The sequence below is a fragment of the Populus nigra genome, chromosome 8 (genome assembly GCF_951802175.1).
Source record: "Populus nigra chromosome 8, ddPopNigr1.1, whole genome shotgun sequence".
Lineage (NCBI taxonomy): Eukaryota > Viridiplantae > Streptophyta > Magnoliopsida > Malpighiales > Salicaceae > Populus > Populus nigra.
The window spans coordinates 8412788-8435150 of record NC_084859.1 but is presented as its reverse complement, the minus strand read 5'-3'; the positions used below and the strand labels follow the sequence as shown (position 1 = coordinate 8435150).

The following is a 22363-nucleotide window of genomic DNA, read 5'->3' as shown; positions in this document are numbered from 1 at the left end:
GGTTTGCAACACGTATAATGACTCAAATTGTAGCATGAACACCATTAGATTGAAGCTTTTTTCTTTTTCATTAAAAGATAAAGCTAAAACATGGCTACAAAATTTGAGACCTGGATCCATTCGTGCTTGGGATGAAATGCAACAACAATTTTTAAAGAAGTTTTTTCCATTCCACAGAACAAACTCTTTCAAAAGACAAATCATTACTTTCTCTCAAAAACCAGGAGAAACATTTTACCAATGTTGGGATAGGTATCGAGACTTGCTTAATACTTGCCCCCATCACGGTTTTGAAACATGGAGATTAGTTTCATATTTTTATGAAGGGTTAAGTCCTAGAGATAGGCAAATGGTTGAATTGATGTGCAATGGAACTTTTGAGGATAAAGACCCTAATGAAGCAATGGAGTACTTAGATTTGCTAGCTGAAAATGCATAAAATTGGGAAACCACAGGTACTTATGAGGCACCAAGTAAAACCCAACTTTATACATCTAGTGGGGGTATGTACAACCTTAGGGATGATCATGACCTCCAAGCCAAGTTTGCATCTTTAGCTAAAAAATTCGAAGCACTAGAATTGAAAAAGATTGGTCAATTAAAATCTGTTCAAGACATTGCGTGTCAAATCTGTGAAACCAACGAACATTCAACCAATGACTGTCCAACCTTACCTTCTTTTAAAGAATGTCTCCATGAACAAGCCCATGTATTAAACAGTTTTCAAAGGCCCAATCATAACCCATATTCGCAAACATATAACCCTGGTTGGAGAAATCATCCAAATTTCAGTTGGAAGAGTGAGAACAATAATGCTCAAACTTCACAACCACCGTTTCAAGCACACCATAATTTCCAAAATTCTCATGGATATGCACCTCCTTATGCTCCACCTCCTAGAAGAAATCTTGAGGAAACATTGCATGCATTTATGGAAAAGCAAGAGGCAATTAACACTCAACTTGCTCAAAGCATGACAGATTTTAAAAATACTCTTGCAAAATTGACATCTGTTCTCAGTTTTTAAGAGAAAGGTAAGTTTCCTTCTCAACCACAGCAAAATCCCAAGGGGCAATACAATGTAAATGCAAGTAGTTCTGGAAGCCAACAAATGGATCAGGTCAAATCAGTCATCACTCTTCGTAGTGGTAAGGTTATTGAAAAACCCATTCTTGAACCTTGTGAGAATGATGATGAGTCAATCTCTAAGGGTAAGAAAGGGGTTGAATCTGATCATTACAAAGAAAAGACTGATTCTCCACCAGCACTTCCATTTCCTCATACCATGACCAAACAAAGGAAAGTCAATCACAACTCTGAAATCTTTGAAACTTTCAAACAGGTAAGGATCAATATACCTTTGCTGGATGTTATTAAACAGGTTCCTTTTTATGCTAAATTTTTGAAAGATCTGTGCATTGTGAAGAGAAAACTGAATGTGAAAAAGAAAGCCTTCTTAGCCGAACAAGTAAGTGCCATTCTTCATAACAATAATGCTTTGAAATATAAAGACCCTGGTTGTCCTACAATTTCTTGCTTTATTGGAGAACATAAAATTGAAAGAGCCTTACTTGATCTTGGAGCTAGTGTGAATTTACTTCTATATTCAGTTTTTCAAAGTCTCAATCTAGGTGAGTTAAAACCAACTTCTATAACTCTTTTACTTGCCGATAGATCTGTAAAAGTGCCTAGAGGAATAGTTGAAGATGTGTTAGTACAAGTTGATAAATGCATTTATCCTTTGGATTTTATTGTCTTGGACACACAACCTGTTGAAGCATGTAATTCATTTCCTGTTATTTTAAGGCGTCCATTTCTTGCAACTTCTAATGCATTGATTAATTGTAGGAATGGACTGATGAAGCTATCATTTGGGAACATGACATTGGAGATGAATATTTTTCAACATTTGCAAGCAACCTAGAGATGATAATGATTTACAAGAAGTAGATCTTATTGAAGAATTAGTTTGTGATCAACTTGAATCTACTTTGAGTAATACTAAGTTTGATAAATTTGAAGATATGCAAATGACTTATTCTCAGGAAGAAATCACGGATGAAAAAGGCATTGAAAATGTTGATGCGAATCTTTTGTCAAGAGTGACAACAGATTCGATATCTGACATCACACCAACCGATGATTACTTTCCTGACAAATCCTTACTTTCTCTTAGTTTAATGCCTTGGTTTGCTAAAAATATCAATTTCCTTGCCTTCAGAGACTTGCCAACTCATTGGAGTACCGAAGACAAAGGTAAGTTTTTGAATGAAGTGAAGAAATTTTATTGGGATGACCCTAACTTATTCAAACATTGTCATGATCAAATATTTCAAAGATGCATTGCGGACAATAAGGTAAGTAGTGTCAATAAATTTTATCATTCTGAAGCATGTGGGAGTCATTTCTCGTTAAAAAAGACCATTGCAAAAATCTTACAAAATGGATTTTATTGGCCCACCATGTTCAAGGACACACATGCTTTCTGCAAAACTTGTAAAAATTGTCAAAAAGTTGATACTGGTCAAAAAGTTTTGTTTATAATTCTCGACTCCATTTATTTCCTGGAAAGCTAAGATCAAGATGGAGTGGTCCATTTATTGAGAAACATGTGTATCCTTATGGGGCCTTTGATATTGAGAATCCAAAGAATGACAATGTTTCTAAGGTAAATGGACATCGTTTGAAAGCTTACTTTGATAATTTTCCTAGTGAAAATGAATCCATTGGTTTGAATGATCCTGTAGATAAAGGTTGATTATTTTGTTTTTCTCACATTGTTTTTGTGTTTCCTTTTGGTGTGACTCTTGTTTTGCTAGTCTATCATCCTGGTCAAATGGCGGATAACGGTACTCCGTGACTTAAGTCAGTTCTTTCAGTTTCCCATAATAACTGATATCTGTATATATTTGTGCAATTCTTTGCTCTTTCTCTCTTCTTTGAATCTCTTCTCCAATTCTCATTTCAAAATGGACACCATTCTTGAAAAATTGAAAAAGTACTTTCCCGCTCTGCCTCAGAATGCGATTACAAAAAATTATCGTGCTAGGTGTGCAAGATTGAAGTTGTTAATGAATCATGGAATTCCTGAAGATATTCGCTGGCTGATTGAAGCAAAGGTCCGATTATCAGGTGAGTCCTCCAATTCTTTCATTTCACACATGCCTGGAACAGGTAAAAGCACTTTTGCAAAGAAACGTCGTGCAAAATGACTGAAAGTCTGTCACCGATGTGCCAGATGGACTTGTAATGCCACGTGTCGTTCTTTAGGAATGGTATCTATAAACCGTGAAGATAAAATACAATTCATTAAGGATGACCTGAGTAAGGGGTCTTTAGATAATCTTTTGTTGACCCTTGAGATGCATCCTAGTGGAGATGTGCATCGTGCAATTCATGATTTATGGCCCCAATTTCATAAAGAACATGATAGACTTTGTCTTGGGAATCTGACTAAAAAAGACCATGTTTGCCAGTTTTTAAGAAAATTGGATGGGAAGCCTATCCCCGACCCATAGAGGGCGTTTAAGCCGTTCTTGGACATAAAACCAAGGGAAGATGTGAGCCACAATCACAACTACCTGTACATACACATGCTTTTTCAAATAAATAAATAAATAAAGAGAGAGTGTGTGACTCCAGCTGGCTTACATATAGGTGATATGATTGCATTTTCAATTCCGCATCTATAAAATATTCTCTTCCTTCCCCTCATTTCTACTTAACCCTTACATTAGACAGATATAGAAGCGTGTAGAAATGGCAGGTTCCTCAAGTTATCACATAAAAAATATTTGTGTTTTCGATGGATCCAGTCCTGGGAAAGAAATAGCTTTTTTAGAAGCGGCAAATCATCTTGGTCAGGTACTAGCTGAGAAAAAGATTCAGTGTATGGGGGAGGCAACCTTGGGTTAATGGGAGGGTGTGGCAATAGCTGCATTTTTAGGAGGTAGTCAAGTTTTGGGGGTCGTCCCCGAAGCTTTAACAAAAGGGGACATCATTGGAAGAACAATTGGAGAGGAACTACAGGTCTCCACAATGTTTGATCAAATGAATACAATGTTTAACCATGCTGATGCCTTCATTGCCTTACCAGGTGGTCTGGGCACATTGGAAGAGATCTTTCATATTTCCTCTTGGGCCTAACTTCACATTCACCATAAACCTATCGGTTTGCTCAATGTTAATGGTTTTTATGATAATTTGTTGTCTTTTCTTGATCAAGCTGTGAAACAGGAATTTCTAACATCTTCGGCACGACAAATCATAATCTCTGCTGCTACTGCTGAACAGTTGATCGACAAACTATAATCTTTCACCCCTGTAATTGATCCTTCCATGAGTCGCATAAATTGGTCAACTACAGAAAGCCGTAAAAAGCTTAGATTGGATTTGAGCCTTCGTTTATGAATCCTTGTGTCGTTTGGTTTTATTTCTAGCATAATATTTTGTTATGTTATTTCTTATATTTGTTTAAGTGTGTTTCAGGTTTGTCAGTGTTCATTGTTTCAGGTGATGTCTTCTATACTCTATCTTTCTATCTTAGGACATTGAGGACAATGTCTTGTTTTGGTTGGGGGGAGAGGGTAGTAGTAATTAAAAAAAAAAACTAACCAACTAACTGTTTTTGTTTTTAAAAACCATTTGGCAAAACTGTTATTACTAGGATGGCAGAGTAAGGGGGAATGACTTTTGAGACGCATCTTAGTAAACATTTTCTAATGGTTATTTGCAATATTTATAATAAGACCTATTAGAATACTTCTTAAAATACTCAGGTTTATAAACTCTCGCATTGTTATCACTTGGTTCTGCTCATATACTCATTTAACAAGTATTCTTAAACCTTCATTTTCACACACACTTTAACATATGATTGTGGGTTGCGTATTGGAATATTACATTATTTATGTTCTTTTGTTAAAGGTAACAACTAAGGGATAAGGATAGTATATAATTTAAAAAAAAAGAGAAAAAAAATGATGATAATAAAAACGTAGATAAGTTTGATTTTGTAGCCTCCCTAACCTAAGCAATTAAGCCCGAAGGGGTGTTTTAACACCTAATACCCTAAAGTCAACTGACTTGGGAGCTATTGGCCCAAAGCTTGTTACATGGGTTAAGGAGAAAAGCTTAAGGGAATCAAATGTTGCACTATCTACGTATCAGTAACTGCAACCCGAGTTACTAAGCTCGTAGGGGTGTCTCAACACCTAATACCCTAAGACCAACTGGTCTGGGAGTCATTAGCCGAAACTCGTTACATGGGTTAAAGATGCATTGTGTTTTAAGTTATATGTATAGATATTAAAAAAAAGAGAAAAAAAAAGAAAAAAAAGGTAAAATAAAATAAAATAATCTCAACCCAAGGAAGTTAACCTTAAACATTAGAACAAAATATTGTTTTCTTCCAATAAAAGCCCCATCATCTATGTTTCATACATTGAGCACATAACAAGGAAGGTTTATTAATATTTTGTTTAATAGGTATTGAGCAGATATATAAATTTAATGAGAGTTTGTTTATCTGGATAGATTAATGAAAGTTGAATGATGAATGCCTTGCTTTGTGGAATTTGCAAATTTTTTTTCTATTTTAATGCTTTAATTACTAGGGACTAGTAATAAGCTGGTTGGGGGGTGTGATTAGTACTTAAAAGTGTATTTTTATCAAGGTTTTATATCATCATTTTGCACTTGAAGTATCAATAACTCTTTAACTAAAGCATGCTTTATAATAACATATCTAATTATATAAGATACCTTTAATTTATGGTAAATGTTCATCTTAAATGCAGGCCTATCACATAAATGAAAGAATTGATTGATGAGTTGAAGTACTGAAATTGAAAGGACAAAGAGATGGCCAAACTTAGAAAAGAGATGCTGGTGCAGTCCAAACTGGAACACTATTCGGTAATTGGGTCATATCTGGAGCTGCAGATCTTGGATTTAGGTCTATTTTATATGGATAGAAAGATAAGACATAGGCCTACAACTTTCATGTGGAGCCCAAGATTTACAAATGCTGTTTTCAAGTCCAAATTGTAGCAACAACAAAGAAGTCCAAATCTGTCCTGCAGCCCAGACACTGTTTAGTGTTCAGCCCATATATCAAGTTCTAGAAGTCCAAATGATCTCAAATTTTTATCCTGGAAAGATGAGACAATTTCCTAGAACTTTCATGATTTAAGTTTGTTCAAATTATGACGTAATCAATGACGTTTTTGGCAGACAAGAAGATAAGAATTGTCACCAAGTCAAGATGTGGCCACCCACTCATCAATTAGTCAACAAATCAATAGTTCTGAATTTTGGCCTATAAAAAGAGGCATTTGCCATGTATTTAGGCATCTTGGTTTTCAGATCAAGATCATGCTCTTGCTCTCTCTTTATATTTTGTAATGCTTAAGTTTTGCTTATAATTAATCTCTTGCTTATGCTTTTCATTTCCTTTCCTTGTTTATTTATGTTTCTTTCTTTCATTATGTTTAGTTAAGTTAATTATGTCAAGGTGAAAAGGGTACACTAATGGTGTAAGAATAAGTATAATATAAACTTAACATGGACCTTAACGTTGGATACTAACATGCTTTATATTTGCTATCTTGTTCACTTTTAATACTTTGCTTGTTAAATGGTTAATCTAGATTTATGTTGTATAACACTTGGTACAACAAATACTTGGCACTTTCATAGCCCATACTGTATGGTATAACCGACACCTGAGTTATGAAAGGAACTTGATTTGTTGTTAACATAAGTTATAATCATGAATGCCTGAAAACATTTACAAGTATTAGCATTATTCGAATAAGATAGCTAATGTAATCATGTTAACAATTTATAATCTGATTGGAACCTCCTTGTGTGTGGTTTCCAATTGAATAATAAGGGTTTATACTATACTTGTTTGAAATATCATTAGTGGATCCTCTAACCTTGACGTTTGTTGTTATCATTGTTTAATCCTTACGTTAATCTTTCATCTCAAAGTTCTCATTAACTTCTTCTTCTTCATCTTTATTATTATCATTATTAATAGTATTATTGGTATTACTACTACTACTACTACTACTACTATTACTAGTATTACTACTACTACTACTACTACTACTATTACTATTACTATTACTAGTATTACTACTACTACTACTACTACTACTACTACTATTGTTGTTGTTGTTGTTACTATTGTTGTTATATTATTGTTGCTTATAATTTATAAAAGTAACCTCCCTGTGGTTCGACCCCGGTCTTGCCAGGTTATTTATTACTTCGACACTCCTGCACTTGGAAAAAGACATCAATCTTTTGATCGTGTCAATAATTGGTTATATTACAATGTTAATTGTTTGTTTCAGGTTCAACTCCAATATGCCAGAAGTAGTAGCTCGATACTACAAATTTCCTTTTTAACTATATGTAGTGGTTATAAACATTAAGACATCTTATATCTTTTTGGTCTGTAAATAAATAAATTATGAATTTATAACATATGATCTAAAAGCTTTTATCTTCTTACCCTTGTAAAGTTAACTCAAGTTGTTAATGTTTATGATTTTATCATGGTTCAAATGTTGTTTCATTTATTCTATTAACAATTATCTTTAATGCTAAAAAGGGATGTCATACTTGAAATAAAATGTGAATCTGTTATCGAAATAATGATGAGATAAGATCCGAGATGACTAGATTAAAGAGTTGTAAAGTTGTTATGGAGATGCATGGATGTTTATCAATAACTTGGGATGTCCTGGATATAGAAGAAACACCACTAAAATTTAAGTAAAAATTTTGGTAATGTCTATATGAATATTTCAGAATGTGTAAAAAAAAATTATCTTGTTTTTCCCAAGTTTCAAAGATCAAAAGGTTATAGAAATTACAGGGTATTACAATACCTTTCTCAACAGCTCTAATTAATATTTAGTCTTAATAGAGCATTGACCAAAAACATTTTATGAACAATGCTTTAATGCAATAAGAATCTCATAATTATAACAACTTTATAATTTTCTTTGTATATTTTTATCCCAAGAACTTTATCTTTACTCTAGATTCATTAATCAAATATTTAATTCATTAATAAGATATTTGATAAATATTAAAGATAAATAAGCTTTTATTAATAAATTAAATATATTTATATAACAAAGTCAATGTCACATTAACCAACTGATTGGCTACAGAGCATATACACTACCAATATTTATACTTATGAATAAATAAAATTGAGGCGGTAATCTCATTAACATTCTAATCTTTTCATGTCGTAATCAATGAGCAAGGGAAATGATCTTTTAGTCATAAGTATTTTTCAAGTAAAAGATACATGAGATGCAATTACCATATATCGATCTTTGATTCAAAACTTGATTAATAATCTAGGAAAAGCTCTAAAAAATAATTGGTTATTGAGGATCTCAATTTGAAAATATTACGTTAGGAGGAATTGGTAGAGTACAAACCTATATGTTATATAGTAAAAAATACCTTGTAAACCAATAATTAATAGAAAGAAAAGTATACATTGGAGGAGATGTTATAAGAGTGGCTTACAAGACCAAGCTTGTGCACTTGGATTTAAAAAAAGAAATGGTTGAACGCACCTGTATTTTAGAAAGAAGTTCATGTCAGGCTTGTGCACTTCATTTTTTTTTTAAGAGTAGGCAACACATCATCTACAACAATGATTTTCAGTCACCTCTAGTGACCATAAAATCAGGCATAAGTTTTTGAATCTCCAAAACAATTTTTCATCCTTTTTATTTTTTCTAAAACATACCTAGAAAATTTTATTAGAACCTAGAGGTGGCAATTTCACCTGAATCGACCAGAAATAACCTGAATGGGTAGGATTTTTTTCTTGTTTGTGTTCTGGTAATACTCGAAGTCAAAAAATCGGGTTTAGGTAGGGTATGAATATTGCCTTGCTCGACTTGAAACCCAACCCGTTCCAAATTACATAAAACGCTTTAACGATTGAGAATTTTACATTTATACCAAGCATAAATAAATAAATAAAAGTTAGATTTTTTACACATTGGTGCCATAGCCTCTCTAGCAACTTCTTGTTATTTTATTTTAGCTTTTTCTTTCTATTTTTTTCATAAATCAAACCATTAAATAAAGGTTGGATGTTGGGTTTTTGTTCTTCAATCTATATTTTTTTCTAAGATCTTGTTATTCTCATGAAGGGTAGAGGTTGGAATGAGTTTGGGTTATAATTTGGTTAACTTTCATGTTGGTTTTGGATGGGTTTTCATCTATATTTGAAAAGATTTCGAGTTATGATTTTGGTGAAGAGACTATTGGATTGATTTGTGGTTATTTTAGGTTACTACGAGATTGAAATGTGATGATTGTGGGTTAGGGCTTTTGGATTTTTTTATGGTGAAGCTGTGGTTGAGAGGGTTTATGTTAGTGTTAGGGAGAGATGGAAGAAGGGGTTGATTTCTGTTAAGTTTTTTATGGCGGTTTATGATTGTTAGAAAGGGATATTAAGTTTGTTAGAGGAGAAGGAAAATGTTGATTTTTGTTGAGTTTTTTTGTGATAGTTTATGATTGTTGGAAAGGGAGATTAGGTTTGTTGGAGGAGGAAGAAGTCACATATGGAGAAAAGCTGTGATAGGAATGACAAATCATAGTACATTATCTTTTTGCCTGGCTCTAAATTTTGCGATAAGTAGTACACCATTGTTTAGATTTAAGTTACACTAACTTTCCATTAAAAAAAGTTAGTTAGTGAAGGGATGGTCTCTTTTTTCCTAAAATAATTGTCATTGTTTTGCTTCAGTTAAGGTACCATCCAAAACATAAACTTTTTGGATTTTGTGTTCTTATCATTCTCGTGCAACTGAGAATGTAAGGAAATCAAATGGTTCTCTTATATAGAAGTTGTTAATCGTTTTAGTTCCAACCTTTGTTTCAATATGGTTGATCATTAGCAAAGTTGTTAAAAACGCCTTTTTAACACGACATGAAAAATACAATATAAAGCTGGATTGTAAAATCATAAGTACTTTTTTTAACTAATTATATATTGATAATTCTAGTCAAGAAATTTAATTACATTAAAATCTGATAAAATGAGTCAACAATATTATAATCAATGAGTGATCTAAATAAAATGAGAGAGATAAATAGTATGAATCAATAAATTAATGACATGGAAAAATAAAAGATCTTAGAACAAAATTTCTCAATATAGGAGAATCACTGAAAGGTAGGAAGTACACATAAACTTAATGACAACTTGATTTTTCTCATCACAATAAGTCTTGATAGACTCCTTTTATATTGCAAGCTAATGAGTTTAAATTAGTAATAATATAAATTCAATAATGAAATAAAACCTTAAAGAATGTCTAATGTGCTAAAAAATTTCAAATTAAAAATAATTATTTAAAATTAAATAAATAAAATAAAATAATAAAAAAGTCTTCATATTAAATTCCTCCATGTAACCTGAATATTTAATTTCAAATATGTCGTTCTCTTTTGATTTCAAACATATCATTCTCTCTTGTTTAGATGAATTATTGGGTCTGCAATATATAGTTGGAAAATTTCAGATGTCTAGTTTCTATCCCAACTTTAATCGAAGCAAAATTTCACTGGTAACTCTAGATATATCTCAAACAGTACACGAAGGTCTTGTTTGATATATTTGACAATATTAGTTTACTAACTTTGACCCTCTAAAATATTATTTCCCTAACTCCTTTTGACCTGAAAATTTACTACAATATATTTTCATGTATTTAATATTTCTTGTAAAATTTTAGTTTTATCCAATATACAGTTTGAAAGATATGCTCAATCTTGCAAAACTAGTTAGCAAACATTTTAAGGCCAAATTTGGACCTGACTTGGTTCATATTACAAATTTAGTAAACTTGTAAAATTGGACCGAGTTTACCGATTTTGCACGAGGTAAGTCCAATTTTACTGGTTCAAGTTTTTAGTCCGATTTAGCATGTTAGATACATGTTGACTCGTAAAATCATAAGATTTTATGAGTTAACTTGCGATTTTAACAACCTTGATCATTAGCATAATTGTATATGTTCAAGCAACTAATTGGAGATTCAAGCTATTGAATACCTCATAGATACCTATAGATTCTCGAAATTCGATAAGGTCAGGTTTAGTTGTTACTCGATTATGTTTTGGTAAAACATCTAGGTTAGGGTATGAATATTGTAAAATTCAACCCATGGATATCCATTGTCATCCCTATTAGAACCTCAATAACTCTATTGTCAGGTCTAAAACATTCTTTAATTTATCTAAAAACTAAAATCAAGTTAAATCAAACCTTTTTAATTTTGATTTATATTTTTTGATATAATTAGAGCTTTGAACAACCTCTAGTGAGTTCCCCACAACAAAATGAACCAATTGATACCATTATTAATATTTTCCTCGTCGAATTATGGCTAGTCAAAAAAAATTTTCTCTCTCTCTTTTTGGCAATTCTCTCTTTTATCCCAACAACTAGGGATTGAAATGTAAACACAATTAAATTTTTATGACCAAATGATAAATGTAAGGAAATACAAGGATTGAAATGTAAAAAATATTGTATTCACTCTAAAATAAATAGTGACATGACTATGAAAAAATTAGTGAAGAGTGTTTTTATCAATAGTAAAATACCATTATATTTTTGTTTATTAAAAGCAACTAAAAGAAGTAAAACCTTTTTGTTCGTTCTCTCACAAAACAGTATATATAACATTGTTCATTATGCAAATTTTTAAGCTCAATCCCTTGATTGTTTTTATTCAATTTGGTCGTTCAACTTTAGTTTCTTTCAATTTAATCCTTAAGAGTTCCTTTGTTTTCATTCTAGATTTTTTCATACTCCTTTTATTGCCTTTTATCACACTAACTAGGTTTATGATATTGTTTCGATATTGAATGACATGTTGATTTTACTTGAAAGGATTTTTAATTATTACAAAAAACAAAATTAGGAGAAAAGGGACCAAAATTGATATTTGGAAAAAATGAAAACTTCTTTCCATGTTTAGTACTAAAAGATGCATGAATCTATAGTTTAATCCCTTAATTTTTATTTTTAAAATTTTTGACCCTTATGGTTTTGGAATATTTGTTTAGGTTTCAAAGTTCATTTGTTTTACATTTTAGATCCTAAAATTTTAGAGAGTAGAGAGAAAGTGTAACATCCCTCATTTCTGGGATAAAACAACAATATCATGTCAATAGAAAAACAGAGTAGTTAATTTTTTTTTTGTATATATATTCATGGTCTTCGTATTAACATCTACCGGAATTTCGACGGGGTCCCCCCTATACCGGAAGGTCCCAAGTTACTGACATGTAACCTGTTTACACTTCTAACAGTTCACATCTCATAACTTAATTCCCGACCCAATCATCCTGGGTTTCAATTCCACAATTATACTCACACCTATTAACCATAATATTTATGATATTCATTATATAACAAAATATCATTATGGGTGGATAATTAAATAAATATAAATACATAGACATGAAATATGGTTATGTGAACTACAACGTTAATTTCATCCAATCAAGTTTAAACATTTATTATACAAATTAAGTTATACAAACATTTTCATGTTTACAAAATACAAGGGTATACTCCCTAGAACCTAGATTTCAAGAAGGGAACATAAGCTAGGATCTACTCCTGTCGTGCATGCGATGATCCTGAAACAAAAAATATATTATTGCAAGGTGAATATCACAATAAATATAACAATATGAATATCTAATAATTTCAACAGGGTAACATGCGTTCATATTTCATTTATTTCTCCCTTCTAGTTTTTTTTTTTAATTTAAAATCTCTTCCTTATTCAAACTATTAATAACCATTCCCTCAGCCACTATCAACCTTCATTCCAGACCTTATAAGATCAACGTGATTACTTTTGCTTATCACATTACCGATATCAATTTCATTGGTATCGTCATCACCACCCCATAGGAGCCGATGTAAGGCGATCCCTTTACCCAGGATCCTAACATACACTAAATGTATGTTGGCCAATACATGGTAATCCCCTTACCCGGGATCCTAACATACACTAAATGTATGCTAGCCAATACGTGGAGATCCCCTTACCCGGGATCCTAACATACACTCAATGTATGCTAGTTTATGCCTTAAATCACACTTCTCATATTTCCTTTATCAATGATAATTTCATCACTTGGCAATTCACATAACAACTTTTCACCTTGAATACACATACATTCAGTAATTCACATTTCACATCAATAATATATTAAATCATGGAATTTAACTAGAAAGCATAGGTGTGAATCACCTACCTGCAATAGAAGCTCTACTCGTGCTCCCCTGCTGCTGCTGTTGCACCACGTCTGTGGTCCCTCCTGCAAATCACAGGTTTATCTAATAAATTTTCCTCACTCAAGAATATGTTTTATAATAACCACATCAACAATCACTAAGTCTTTCTTTCAGTCATTTCTTAGTACTTTATGTTTTTCTCATTTCACGCATTATTATTGTTGTTCTTTGTCCAATCCTAGTTATCATTCCTTTCTTTATATTTGGACTATCACTGTCCAACTGTTACTGCCTCGTTTTTGAACTATTATTGTCTGACCTCTCCTCAGATTTTTAACTATATCTGGAGTTATAAAACTCTGATTCAAGCAAAATTTATGGCGTTGGAAAGGTAAGACATGAGGCTACAAGTTATATGTTTTGAGAAGAACCCAGTTCTGCCTCTAAGGTAGTCAAAATCGCTCATTAACCAATACTTGGACTATTACTGTCCAACTGTTACTGTCCATTTTTGAACTGTTACTGTCTGACATCTCCTTAGATTTTTAACTATATTTGGAGTTATAGAACTCCAATTCAAGCGAAATTTGTGGCGTTGGAAAGGTGAGACAAACACTTGGACCGTTACTGTCCAACTGTTACTATCCATTTTTGAACTGTTACTGTTTGACCTCTCCTCATATTTTTAACTATATCTGGAGTTATAAAACTCTAATTCAAGCAAAATTTATGGCGTTGGAAAGGTAAGACATGAGGCTACAAGTTATATGTTTTGGGAAGAACCCAGTTCTGCCTCTAAGATAGTCAAAATTGCTCATCAACAAACACTTGGACCGTTACTGTCCAACTGTTACTGTCCATTTTTGAACTGTTACTGTCTGACCTCTCCTCAGATTTTTAACTATATCTGGAGTTATAGAACTCTGATTCAATCGAAATTTATGGCGTTGGAAAGGTAAGACATGAGGCTACAAGTTCTATGTTTTGGGAAGAACCCGATTCTGCCTCTAAGATAGTCAAAATTGCTCATCAACAAACACTTGGACCGTTACTGTCCATTTTTGAACTGTTACTGTCTTGTTTTTGAACCGTTACTGTCTAGACATTGAACTGTTACTGCTTAGACATTGAACTATTACTGTCTTGTTTTTGAATCGTTACTGTCTAGACATTGAACTGTTACTGTCCAACTGTTACTGTCTAGACATCGAACTGTTATTGTCTTGTTTTTGAAATGTTACTGTCTGACCTCTCCTCAGATTTTTAACTATATCTAGAGTTATAAAACTCCGATTCAAGAAAAATTTATGGCCTTGGAAAGGTAAGACATGAGGCTACAAGTTATATGTTTGGGAAGAACCCAGTTCTACCTCTAAGACAGTCAAAATTGCTCATCAATGAACCATACCTACTACCTTATAGGGTCTGTCATGACCCAGTCTCGGTTGGTGACCCATGACTGGAGTTCTATGACTCCAAATTGAGCAAGACCAATTTCATTAGTTAGTAAACATCCAAAACTACAATTTCTATGAAGAAACTTGATCCTAATTCCTTTATTCTCCTACCCAAAATCTCTTTGAAGGTCAAGAGACGAAATTGTCCAGATTCATCAACCTTTCCATTTACACACAACACATGAAGTTCTTTACTTTAACAACTCATACTTTTTCCTCAATTCAAGTCTAAGAACTCAATATATAAATTAACATCCAGACATCAATTTATAATCGACTTGAAATGACTCATAAGACCAGGTTTAGAATATCTTACCTGGTGCGAATCAAGGCTTCGATCCCTCCTTTTCTTTCTAATGACAGCCGACCCTCCCCTCTTCTCTTCTTGTTCAATTTTTTTCTTGTTAATCCCTTTCCCACCAAGGTTTATTTTACCTATAACCCTCAATCTGGGATGGGTTCTTGAAATTTTGATGTTTCTCTTTTGATTTCTAAAAATAGATATAAAAACTCCCTCTTTTCTTTCTTTACGTAGCTATAGATCTGTTTTTGGTGAGAATAGGAGTATTTATGCTCTATAATTATTCTTATTTGCATTTAGGCCCCATTTTCTTTAAGTGTATTGGTTCTTGCCCCCACTTCTTTTTAGTTTAGTTTATCTTCTTTAATTTAATCCAGCCTTGGTTTTTCTCGGGATTTACAGAAAGTCACTAAAAATTTTAGAAGGAGAGAAAGCTTTTGAGTTACTAGATTTCAGCCACCAATAACTTCAATTTTAATGTATATGAATTCAAATTTGAGATTGGAACTTAATAGAGGTTGTTTCCACATTCAATGATACCATAAAAAAAAATATTAGAGTACAAGAACTTTCTTTTATTTGATTTTATTTTGTCTTTTTTGGTCAATTAAAATGTTTTTTTTGTTGTTATTAGGAATAAAAAAAAACAAAAATTATTCCATGCACCTAGCCTTTAAGAAACAAAAGATAAAAAACAATTGCATGGACTTGGGTTTTCATGTTGAGTCAAGTGCATGTCAGCCTATATGTACTGGTCTTTAATTTTTATCTTATTTTTTTTTCTTTTCACATTTTAATTTAATTTTTTTAAAATATAATTATTTAAATGATTTTTGAATATTTATTCAATTATATCATGATTTTTAAATAACATTATCGTTACAATACAAATATTTTTTAAAAAAAATTAAAAACTAATTTAGAATCTCACCCGTAACTCGGGTTATTGGCTAGTTAATAGCTACAGAGTTTCATTATTCCAAATGCATCAAAACCAAAAATTGATTTGCAAAAAGAATGCCAACTTCGACATGTTAAAGATATTGCTATTCTGCTGTTTGCATTCATTGAACAAATGATGGTCTCTATAATGCTATTTATGGTATGGTATCATATTTAGCTCCCATTTGATATTGTATTTTAAATGGGAGTTGGATAAAAAAAAATTTAAATTAAATTTTTTATTTAAAATTCTTTTAATATATTAATATTCAAAATAATTTTTTAAAAATAAAAAAATATTTTAAAAAACAACATGTATTGTACTTCTAAAAATAGAGAGATAAAGAATATCTTCCTTCCAGGTTTCAGCAAAGCCCCAAGTGGACAAAAGAAGAAACTCACGCGCCAGGTAGGGGTCGAACCTACGACTTTCTGCTTAGGAAACAGACGCTCTATCCACTGAGCTACAGGCGCTTGGACGCTGTAATTCGGCTCACTTAATTAATTAATTTAATTCTACCGAGGATATCTTAACATATTGCCGGGTTACCTTCGTCGGAGATGAAAGTGAAACTGATTGCGATTGCAAATCACAAGGGTAAAAGTTCATGTCTTCTCGTAACTCATCAGAGCAAATTGACAGATTGTTAAAGAATTTGCTATTTGATTGTGAAACCAAATACAGATTGTTAAAACAACTAGCAGTGACAGTGAAGCCGTATTGTTAAACAGTTGCCTGGTGGGCTTTCGCCATTTTCACTGTGAGTATTCGCTGGTTGTTTAGTGCATACAAACTGTAGGAAATTAAAATCAATGTTGAAAAAAAGAATAATTCCCTTTAGCTGTGTGTTGTTTATTACATATATCCAAAAAAAATCTAGCAATTTAAAATTAGGATAAAAACACATATCTTTTTAATCAATGCCTCTTTCTCTTATCTTATTAATATGTTATGTTTTTTAAAAATATTTCTTATTGGAATCTAAAAAAATACATATAATAATCTTCGAAGCAATTAGACAAAACTACAAAATAATTAATTCATAATTTTGACATGAATATATTAAAAATAATAATGTTGATAAGAATCATATAAAAAAATTACAATAAAAACTTTAAAAAAATATATTTCATTTGCTTCTATAAAACTATGCATATTGAATTCATATATAATTATTAAAAAAATAAATCTCTAATATCACCACGGAAGACGCTAATATTATTTAAAAATCATTTAAATAAATTTATTTAACACTTATTCAAATATAAAATATGAAAAATAAAAAGTGAGAAAAATATGATTAAAAACATTGATGGTTCAGGCACATATAGGCTGGACATACGTGCCTAACCCATCTCAAGACCTAGGCACCTATTTTTTTCAACAAAAAAAAATGGATGGCATGTTGTTTACCCCGTTTTTATTTTAAAAAAATTATCAACAACACGTCGCTAACCAACAAAGATGATGTAACATTCATCTGCTATCTTTTTTTAGTTACCAGAGACAATTTTGATGACCAGAAAATCAAGGTCCAAGTTTTCAGACCACAATAACCCTAGATTTCAACTATTTCTTCATCTAAAAAATGAAAAACAAAACATCCCATGAACTTATATAACCCTTTTTCAACTATAAAACACATGTTAATCACCCAAAAAACTAAAAATCCAACTATTTTGTTTTTTAAAAAAATTATTGAGTTCTGATCTACTTTTTGACATCATTCAATGTGCAAACCTCCTCCATTAAGTTCTTCTCTCAAAGACAAATTTATAGATACCGAGATCAAAGTCATTAGTTTCTAAAATCCGACCACTCAAAGCTTTCTCTCTGAATAATTTTTCTAGTGACTCTCTCCCTTCCCTAAAGATCATAAAATCAAAGACTTTAGCCATAGAATAATTTTCACATCATAGAATCAAAGAGGGAGGAATAGAAATATGAAGATTAATCAACACAGATTTTAGCCATTGAATTTTTACAATAGAGTTAGCGAGAGCTTTGTATTTTTCATTTGTGCTACGTCAAGCAATTGTGTGTTGCTGTTTTCAACTTCAAGAAATCAAGTTAGAGCCTAAATGGACATAGTAAGCTCCAATGGATCATCTGTTGTCACGATCTATTGTCGAATCGACATCACTAAAAGTCTGAAGCTGAAGAGTAAATGATGGTTAAATCAACAAAGTATGATGTATAATGTGCTTTAAATAATACATGATTCATTTGAATGTGGCCCAATGCACCTTCATAGGATGATGCATATATGTTTTCACTTTATGGATAGCAAATGTAAGATCAAGTCAGGTAAGTGACAAATACTGTAAGCCATGAACAACACTGCGATACAACTATAGGTCATGAAAAGAACTACGAGTAGAATTGATGTCAGACTGTGATGAGGAATTGAGGATATTGGGGTAATGCATAGCTTTGCCTTGTCCATTTTGTTACGAACAAAAAGATCCAATATATAACATTATTGAGATAAGAACATGTCATAATCCTCATGTATGGCTTCAATGCCTAGGAAGAAACCTAGTACACCTATATCTTTAACAATAAATTTTTTCTATAATAAAAGAATAACACTGCTAATAGAATGAACACTAGAGTTAATTAGAATTATGCCATCAACATAGATTAATAAATAGATAGTGATAGTTCCATAATGATAAACATAAAGTGAATGATCAGTCTTGTTGCTGATAAAACCAATGGCTTGTAATTTGCTAGTCAACCTAGAGAACCAAGCCCTTAGGGTCTGACAAAGTCCATATAAAGACTTATTTAATTTGCAAACATGATTAAGTAGCCAATGGTGAATGAAATCTGGAGGCTGAGCCATGTAGACAAGTTTATTGAGAATACCATGTAAGAGGCATTTTGCACATCAATTTGTATTATATGCTAACCACGTGAGACTACCAAGAAAAGAATCAATCAAATTGTTGTTGGTTTGACAACAAGGCTGAAATTCTCCCCTAAATCAATGTCCTTTTATTGATGAAACTCTTTAGCAATCAACCTGGTCTTGTAACCGTCAATCGTTCAATCAGTTTTGTGTTTAATTTTGTATACTCACTTATAGCCAATGATATTGGTAGTATATGGTTCAAGAACTAAAATCCAAGTGCCATTAGATAATAAGACATAAAAATCCTTGTTCATGGCATCCAGTTAATATAGATGTTTGACAGCTTCAAAATGGCAAGAAGGTTCTAAGTCATTAGACTGAAATGTAGACATGAGAACTTTGAGAATAAGATAGCGAATGTGGGAGTTAGAAATCAATTTAGGTTAGTGAATGTTGTTTTTGTTGCGAGTGATCATAAGATGGACATTGTGAGTCATTTAAAGTAGGGAGATGGATAATGAAAGTGAATCTTGGTCTTCGAATTGTGTAGCAGTAACAACATCTCTGATAGAGGAAAACATAGTAACATGAATAGAATTGTTTAGACATGATGATGAATTCATAGAAAGAGGGCATATAGATGTCGAGGAAGGTGTAACACCAAACCAAGACATATTTAACTGATGAAGGAGATTAATAAAAGGAGAATGAGAAGGATACTGGACTAGTGTAGGAGTTTGGTAAGGAAAAACATATTCTTCAAAGATGACATGACAAGAGACATACATTTTGTCAATAGAAACATCAAGACATTTATAACAACAATAGGTAATGCTATAACCAATACATAAGCAAATTTTTGAACAAAAATCCATTTTGTGTTGATTATAAGGACACAAATAAAGCCAGTAGGCATATTTAGAAGCTCTTAAAAAATTGTAATATAGTTTTCGATGATAGACCATTTCAAAAGGGAATTTATTATAAAGCATTGGGGTTGGTAGTTTATTAATGATAAAAACAGTAGAAATGCATCTTCTCAACAAATTTAGGGTAGATGAGAATGAGCAAGTAATGCTAGATCTATCTCAACAATTTGCTTGGGACGTCTTTTAATGACATCAGCATGTTTGTGCATATAAGAATAAGTGATTCTATTCTAAATGCCCTAATAGTGTAAGTATGTGTTAAGGCTGTGAAACTCATCACCCCAATCAAATTAAAGTGCTTTAATTTTTCTATTAAATTGATGTTCCATAGTTGCTTGAAAAAAAAATATATATGATGGGCATCAAACTTGAGTTTTAAATGAAACAACCATAAAAACTTAGTAGCTACATCTAAAAAGCTAATGTAATAACTTGAACCAGAACCGAACATCAGAATAAATTAATTTCAAGGGTTTTGAATAGACACATGCATAAGTTTAAAAGGCAAAGTATGACTCTTGGCCACTTGACAATAAGAACAAACGGAAGAACTGTTAGTTTTTATAGATAAATAAATAGCTTTATTAATGATATGAAGAGAGGCATGACCAAGATGACGAAGCTAAAGAGAAGCAGACACGCGAACACCATAGAAATCTTGTGGCTGAAGATATGTAATGAAAGTAGAAAAGCTATAAAGACCATTACTGAGTGGTTCATGATGCTGGATGTTCCTTAAGTAATCCTTCACAAGGAAGAAAGAAACATGAAATAAAAAAAAACATTATTTTCAAAATAAAAATGATGAACAAAATAATATTTTTATGAATTTCAGGCACAAGAAGTAGTTGGTTAAAACATAAGATTTGAAAGGATAAGAAAGAATAGAAGTGTCACTCCTTACTATTTTTAGATATGCAATATTGGACACCTGAATATAATCCTGGCCATCATAGTTGTTCATGGAAATATAAAGATTGTTACCATCATTGGTAAGGTGATGGGTGGCTCCTGTGTTTCCACCAATCATTCTCATTGGATGGAAATTAAGCAGCAATCATGGCTTCAAGCTGAGGCTGATGAGGTTATTGATCTTGATAGAAGATATTAAAACGATGATAACATTTACTAGCAATATGGCATTGTTTAAAACATACTTAATAGATAACAAAAATGGATTGAAAGGTATCTCTGTAAGAAAGTCGAGCACCTTATCCTCAACCATAAGTGTGCATAGCAAGAGATGATCAAAATTGAGATGGAGAATGCACTAGAGATTGTCTAGAAACAAGATGGACTAAGGCAACAAGTGTTACAAACTGATTATTGCGAGTGACGCGGGACTCGCAAAGAAGAAGTAAGGAATAGAATTCCTCCAGTGTAATGGGATCAGGACAAGAGGAGACTGTTGAAGCTAAGGAATCATATTCCTGACTAAGGTTAGCAAGGAAATAAATGAAGATATCATCATAGGTTAAGGGTTGTCCGGCGAGAGCAAGTTCATCCAACAGATGTTTGATGTGAAGGAAATAAGAGTGAGCAAACATTACACCTTTCTTTGTATTAGCAAATTGTATATGAACTTGGATAGTTTTTGCACGAGAAAAAAAAAGAGAAACTACGTTTAAGGGCAAGCCATGCCTCACGAGAAGTTGTGTAGGATAAGACTTTGGTAAGTACATTTTTAGTGAGAAAAAAGTTAATGGTAGCTAGAATCAAAGAATCTTGGCGTAACCGTTGATCATAAAGAGGGTTATAAGTGGTAGTGATAATAATGTCAGTAGGAGAAAAGATAATAGGTTCAGAAGGCAGTGGTGATATAATACTATCAAGGTAGCCAAAAACATCTTGGTCTTTGAAATAGGGTAGAACCTATGATTTATAGACAAGATAATTTGAAGAATTACGTTTGACATTGATGGTCATGAGAAGATTGGAAAATTTTGGAGTAATAGGAGCATTGAAGGTGACACTGGAAGAAAAAGAGGATGAAGAGGCTATTATGGATCAAAAGGAAAGGAAAAGAAAAAGGATAGTGGTCTTATGAGTGGCTCTAATACCATGTAAAATTTTCTTATGTTTTGAAGTCTTTCCTAGAAATAATGGTTTAGTATAATATATTATTATCTATTCTAGAAATTTTGTTAAATTAAAAAAAATATAGACTAGTTGCATATATCTTATCATCATCATCATGTAATTTGAATATTTGAAAGGCTAATAGTTATCCTTCTAAAGCATTGAAATCTATTGTTGAGGTTCTTGTAAAGTTTTGTTGCTTGAGGAGTCGACTGCAAGTATAAGAAGTTTGAGGGTTATAAGTTAATTCTTTAACAAACCGTAATTTCAAAACACATTTAAAAGTAAGGTTGATATTGCTTTTTAAAATGTTTTTTATTTGAAAATGCATTAAAATAGTATTTTTTTTATTTTTTATTTTTTATTTTTTTAATATTAGTCAATCAAAATAATCCAAAAAAAAATTAAAAATAATTTTATTTAAAAAAAAACTACTTGATCTGCTGCAAAGGGGCCTAAAGTCGCTAGGCTGGGCCATAACC

At 32.0% G+C, this 22363-nt stretch overlaps 1 non-coding gene across 1 annotated transcript; it reads right to left on the bottom strand.

Annotated features, from left to right (window-relative positions):
- Positions 1 to 16416: 16416 nt before the first annotated feature.
- Positions 16417 to 16489, bottom strand: TRNAR-CCU (transfer RNA arginine (anticodon CCU)). The gene has a single exon. It is a non-coding gene; the product is annotated as a tRNA-Arg (tRNA).
- Positions 16490 to 22363: the final 5874 nt, after the last annotated feature.